Source organism: Watersipora subatra, chromosome 3, assembly GCF_963576615.1.
Source record: "Watersipora subatra chromosome 3, tzWatSuba1.1, whole genome shotgun sequence".
NCBI lineage: Eukaryota > Metazoa > Bryozoa > Gymnolaemata > Cheilostomatida > Watersiporidae > Watersipora > Watersipora subatra.
Genome location: NC_088710.1, coordinates 35,681,952 through 35,689,265, shown reverse-complemented (window position 1 = coordinate 35,689,265; position 7,314 = coordinate 35,681,952).

Here is a 7,314-nt window from a genome sequence, read left to right as displayed (position 1 = left end):
TTAAAATAGGGTTAAGCGGAAGCAATACTGTGGCGCCCGCCTTCGCGAAAGTCTGTACAAAGGAAAAGAAGACAACTTCGGTCTGATAAACTTGAGTCGTTCAAGCTCGCAGATTGGTGATTTGCAATGTAACTACAGTACTTCGAAGTGAGCAAAAAACCAGAATTGATATTTACTGTTCTTTTATAAAACTGATTTATATCCTTTAGGTGAGAAACTTCAAGATTTTCTTTTTAGATTAGCACTTAATCATACCTTTGCAATCTTCTCTGGTTAGTTACTATCCTTGCCTTTAGTGCTGGTGAACATCTTCATTCATACTTCATTGTGTCGTCATGTCATTATTCTTTGACAGCTTTTTTACATAAAAATCGAAAAGCTAAAAGCCATAACTTTTTTACCTATGATAGTTAATTTGTGGCATAAGAATTAAGGAAAGCTTATGCTTGCTAGCTTACCTTACCATTCAAAAGATTGCACATGCGAATTTTATTTCAAATAGATTCAATATCTTCATTTGTTACTTACTGGTGAGAAATTATCACCTTACTGTAATATAACTTATGATATCGGTCTTTAGCATCTTTGTATCTAATATCAGACAAGTTGCAACCCTTAAGAGGGCGCCTAGTTACTTGCTTGTATTGCTTGCTCATCACAGCTGTTTCTGTAACACGCTTGCAAGACCACCAATTTACAATGTTACACAAGTTCAAAAGCCAATACTTACTTTCGCAACACCAAGTTTACCTAAGGATTTGCTAGCATTTTTTGTTGTTTTTTCAAGCAATTTTGGCTACTTAATACATTTTTGTCAGGGGTGTAGGAATTTTGTTTTTCTTTTTGTAGTGAAACGTAGTTACATCATAGCATAGAATTTTTACAATATGTCACAAGCAACTACCAAGTGAAGCATGTCAGTAGTATCCACATTTGAACATAAGGAAAAAGCACATTGTGAGTAAGCTATTAAATAACAACAAAGTTTTAAAAATAAAATATTAAGCAATCCATAAATGATTTGTCAGTTCATACAGGCATTCTGTGAATAAATAAATCTAGCAAAGGATTCATAAATAAAGAACGGATGAACCAAAAAAAGAATTATGTCTGTCTTTAGAGTTACGGTCTTGTTCTGAATATAGTTCTGCCGGGTGATAATTATTGATAATGTCCAGCATTGCACGGGTAATAATAAAGCTTTTACACAGAAAATGTACTTTTAATCAAGATCTACCATTCTAGATTTTAAATGAAAGTGTTTGCTTATTTCTGTGTACTGTGTTTATTTCTGTTCAATTCATACTGTAACGGCTGCAGCGCCTACTACAGCTTTATACTGGTTCTAATAGTCTTTTGGCAATGTGTGTTTAAGCATTTTTCTTATGGTCAACAATTCTAGCCTGATGCTATCATTATGCTAGCTAAAATGTTTAGCATGAAGCCATTAAAGATTGGCATGTGTAATGAGTATGTACATAATTTATTCCATAATACAGCTAGTTGGGCAGTGTAGCTGTTGAATAAATGCCTGTCTGGGGAACTGGAGGTTCCAAGTTCAAATCCAGTGCATAGCATATTTTTCAAGCCTAAAGATTTGTTGCTATAACTGAACATGTGAACAGACACTAACAAAAAACAGAAGACAAGCACTGAGATATATATAGATGAGTAAAAACTCAATTGAACTGAAAGGATATTATGTCTTTTTTAGAGCTATCATTTGGTTCTAAAGACAGCTCTGCCAGGTAATGATAACAATTATTGAGCTATTTTAATACCAAGTCATTACAATTCAAAAAACATTACTGAAGTAGCTTTTTTTCTTGACATATATCTGTGAGAGATTTTTATTACAGGATATTTATCCCAATGAAGTTTATATACTGTGTATAAAAAAATTCTTTCCCCACCCCAGTTAACCCTTGCGGTTGGTAATTTTTGCTATAACTCGAGTCTCCTACCAGAGACCTTCGAGTTTGATATCACTCGCCTCAAGATCTTAGCTGTTCCTAATAGCACACTTTTCTGCAACTCACTTGTTGAGCTGCAGAAAAGTACTCTATATATATATATATATATATATATATATATATATATATATATATATATATGAAGATTATTAAAAACTACAGGTTAAAATCATTACTACTATTAGTTCCATGCAATCGTGTGGCAATCTTCAGGTAGAATGACTAAAATGTATAATGTACAAGCTATAAAATTACTTAATAAAGCTGAGGGCTTAATACTATTGTGTGATATATATATTATAGTATACAGCAAATTATGTAGTCAAATTATGTTATATTTTTATATTTTTATAAGTTATGTTCTTCAGACTCTACGGTTGCCTGATATACTATGCAGTCTGAAAGGCATTCTCCATTTAGAGGGCAATTTTCCCGATTTTTGCAGTTGCATTTTCTGTCGATGTTGGTTGGTTGCGATAGTGCTTGTTTATTGTGCCCGCTAATTATGTGGTTGATGTTTGAAGTACAGCTATAACTTAGTTTTACGGAGTTTTTGTTGAAGATTTTGTGTAATTTGTGTTCTGGTGGAAATTCACTCTCCAGGATCTGGAAAAATTGAACGCGATGGGCAAGAGACACAAACGTATGTAGGCCTCACCGAAACAACTTTTAAAACAAGACTAGCCAACCACAAAACATCCTTTAAATATCCTACTAAAAGGCTACAAACAGAATTGAGTAAATACATATGGGACTGAAAAGACAAGAACATTCGCTATAATATAACCTGGAAGATCATCAAAAGAGCGCGGTTTTACAACACATCAACAAAATCTTGCCAGTTATGTCTATGGGAAAAGTACTTCATCATATTTGAACCAAAGTTAGCCAGCCTTAACATTAGAAGTGAGCTGATATCCACATGCCGGCATGCCAGAAAACACCTAATTAGCTCAATAACATAATTTGACTACATAATTTGCTGTATACTATAATATATATATCACACAATAGTATTAAACCCTCAGCTTTATTAAGTAATTTTATAGCTTGTACATTATACATTTTAGTCATTCTACCTGAAGATTGCAACACGATTGCATGAAACTAATAGTAGTAATGATTTTAACCTGTAGTTTTTAATAAACTTCATACACAGCTCTAATTGACTCGATTATTGAGCACTTTACTTTACAGTGTAAACCACATATACTATATATATATATATATATATATATATATATTTGCCATGACTGAGGATTTAAATGAGCATATACCTACACTGCGATGCTAATACACTTCTTTTGTTCAGAGAGCACAACTCCAGTTTACTAATTATGATGAATCTGTCACGTATGTTTATGTTGCTTTATTTGGAGTAGATAGATTATGATTTACATTTCCATAGTATTTTCTGTTTTATCTCATGCTTTAATTATTTTTCCTTCAGAATGTGTATATGTTTGCTGTATGTTTGCTGTACATACGTATGTACATACATATGTATGTACGTATGTACATACGTACGTACATATGTACATACGTATGTATGAGTTTAGTGTATTTTCCTTTTGCTAGCTATTTTTAATAAGGATTTGTGTTGTTTGAATCTTGTTGTAAATCCTGTTTTGTATAGACTCACAATTGTTTTTTTAGATTGAATTGTTAGTTCTGTAACTGTTAGTTCTGTAACTGTTGGTTCTGTAACTGTTCTGTATTTGTTAGTTCTGTAATTGTTAGTTTTGTAACGGTTAGTTCTGTAACAGTTAGCTATGTAACTGTTAGTTCTATAACTGTTAGTTATGTAACGGTTGGTTCTGTAACTGTTAGTTCTGTAACTGTCAGCTCTGTAACTGTTAGTTCTGTAACCGTTGGTTCTATAATTGTTAGTTCTGTAACTGTTAGTTCTGTAACTGTTAGTCCTGTAACAGTTAGTTATGTAACTGTTAGTTCTGTAACTGTTAGTTTTGTAACAGTTAGTTATGTAACTGTTAGTTCTATAACTGTTAGTTTTGTGACAGTTAGTTCTGTAACTGTTAGTTCTGTAACTGTTAGTTCTGTAACTGTTAGTTATGTGACTGTTGGTTCTGTAACTGTTAGTTCTGCAACTGTCAGTTCTGTAACTGTTAGTTCTGTAACTGTTGGTTCTGTAATTGTTAGTTCTATAACTGTTAGTTCTGTAATTGTTAGTTCTGTAACAGTTAGTTTTGTAACTGTTAGTTCTGTAACAGTTAGTTCTGTAACTGCTGGTTCTGTAATTGTTAGTTCTGTAACTGTTAGTTCTGTAACTGTTAGTTCTGTGTACAGTTTTGTTTGTTACCAGCTTCACATTGTCTGTGTCAATTTGTTTGTTGCCAGCTTAAATGTCAAATAATTTTGGATTTAAATTTTTAGATATGTTTTTAAGTATACTTAGAGAGTAATTGTTTTTACTGTTAACATCCAGTATTGTCTTGTTACGCTTTAGATATAGTCTGTATATTTATATAGTTTACTAGGTCTGGTTTTGTTTTAACACTCTAATGTTTTTAGGTTTGCTTTAATAAGTATTTTTAAAGTTGTCACTTTTTTGTTATTTTTTATTATTTCTGCCTCGTGGTGGTTAGATTTGTATACAATTAATCTGTCATCTCTATAAAGGCTTTCTTCACAATCCAGTTATTTGTTATTATTGTGTAAAAGGAACACCTGACTACTACAATGGTTCTAACCCATCAAAGCTTCCCACCGTTACAACTATGCTTGTTATGTTGTTTGTCTTGGTCCACTGCTAGTTGCTATATAATAGTATAGACTTGTTATATTATATGTTTTGCCTCCTGTGTTGTTGCCTCCGGCTTTTCGTTTTTGAGCTTTTAAGAGCTTGTAATCACATTTCCCCATATTTGGCACCTACAACAAAACAGAGTAAGACATGGTGAATCTTTTGATACCAAATAACTGTAATGTGAATTTTGTTGCAATTCAACCTTTGAAGCATTTTCAATATTTTTTTAATGTCTTCAAAAATTGATGGATAAATTTGCATAAGTCAAAATTTATTAATGCAGTTTTTTTGCTTTTATCTTTCAAGTTTTTCAACAATTTCATAACAGGTTGAAAGTCTTGTCATTTGTTTAATTTTGTTTTTAACATTGTTTTGTTTTTTATATTATCAAATGGATGCTTTCTTATAAGTTAAGACTTTCTTATTAAGTTGGACTAATTTTTTGCTAGTAGGTTGATTTTTGAAATTGTTCTAGTGGCCTTTCTTGATAATGATTTTTCACTCACTATCTTTTTTATTCTGTCGTCAAGGTCCAGGATTTTTTGCGATCACTTTGCCTGTGAATGTTTTTGCGTCTATTTTATGGTATTTTCTGTTAATGCTGCTTGAAAGCAGTTCTGCATGTATAGATGGTTCCACTTTTAAAAAATGACTGTCCACTTTTGTTAACAGGTTTTCAAATTTTCAACTACGCTCAGTTTTTTTTTTATTGTTGCTTGACAACTGTTTTGTAATGCTTTTGAAATTTGGTATTTTGTATAAAGTCAAAAGTGCCTGACTGCATTGGTCAAATCCTCTAATACTCAAACACTCGCTAGATAATTTAAAGCCAAATTTTCAGCTTAGGAAAATAAATATTAAACCAAAAACCTATCATTCTTTGACAGAATCATATATTGTTTATTTTGACTGAATGCTCCAAGCTGGTATTCCTTGTATCAGAAACTGATAAAGAAAAACTAATACGGCTTCAAAAATTGTGTTTAATGGCTGTGTTACCTGTTATGGACAAGATATGAGAATCTGATATGAGGATCTGATATGAGCTAACTTTGTTACTATTTACTGTATAAAATATTCAGATCGCGTCTCCAATCTGCCTGACCATCTATTACCGTACATTAAATGTAAAAAAGTAAATCTTTTTTACTTTTCTAAAGAAACTGCTACACCTTATAACAGATGCGAACACCTTGCCAATCCAGATTACAGAACAATGTTATGAAAAAAAAGCTTTTTCTTTCAATACATATAATTTTACTTTATTATTCTTTATTTTATTTGTCCCATGTTCTAATTCACTTTGAAGGGCATTGAACGGTGATAATTAAGCTTATATCTATCTATAAATGTTTATTTGTTCACTTGTAGGGTTTGGGTAGAAAAAACGTCTCATCTCTTTTGCTCCATTAGCACGTTGAACATTTCTATCAGCCTTTTGCAGTAGTCATCCACATGTACTTTCTGGTACTGAATATTTTCCTTTTACTTGCACCTGCTATTTGCTAAACATGTTGACTGATTTAGAAAACATTGAATATTAAAAGAAATTCTACCTCTTGTGGTTTCAAATGAATTGTTCTTTTTAATTTAAAGCCTGTTTTAGCAAAATAATTGTATTTTTATAGTAAAAAATGTAAACTGTAAGTAAGTGTTATGCTGTTATTTAATTAAAATATGTTTCAAAATTTAAAAAGTTTGAAAATCCTTCAAATATTAATCGAATTGGAAGCCACGTTTTGCTCACTTTACTACCTATATTAAAAAATAATGATCTGCAAGTCTAAAGTTTATACAAGATAATTTTTCTTTCTCTCGCAGTCGATCAATTTGACAATGACTGTCTTATGGTTTAGGCTTTATCATTCACTTTCATGCAGCTCTGTTTCCCCGCCTTCTCATGCCATCTGTTTGTGATTAATTCTCTCAACCTCATGTTACGCTTAGCTACATCTTTGCATCTCAGTCTGAGTCTGCCCTGATTTCTCTTTCCTCTGTAGAGTTGTGAATATAATAGTTCTCTTGATAAGTAGTGACAATACAATATTCTCTATGAAATTAAAAATATTCTAGCAAATTCTAGATATTACTAAAATGTATTTTGAGTAAAAATGTCAATGTAAAATTGTTCAATCTATTATCTATGTTGTTCATGCTTTTGACTGGTTAATGATTTTATGTAAAAGTTTAGTAAGTTGTAGATATTGCTGCTCCTTCAATGTTGCTAATATCAATGATATATAACCCCCATGTGGTGGCTGCATATCATTGCTGATATCCATCATAATTACCCTTGCTTTTCGCACGTTGCTTTATAGAGAGTTTTGTTAGGCAAAAAGTTTATTAATTAGTCCTGGAATATGTTGCTCTATTTTTGGTTGATAGCGATGATAGCTACTAACTCACAATTTATCAGTCTTTCTTTAAAAAGTTTTTATTACACCCCTATTACATTGGTCGAACAATTCCCAAGCTTTGATGCTGTCCCAGATATTCACATCTTGCTATTAGCATTGATTAGACAACTCTTATTCTTGTTAATGGTATAGCAATTTTTTTTGTATATTTTTTCCT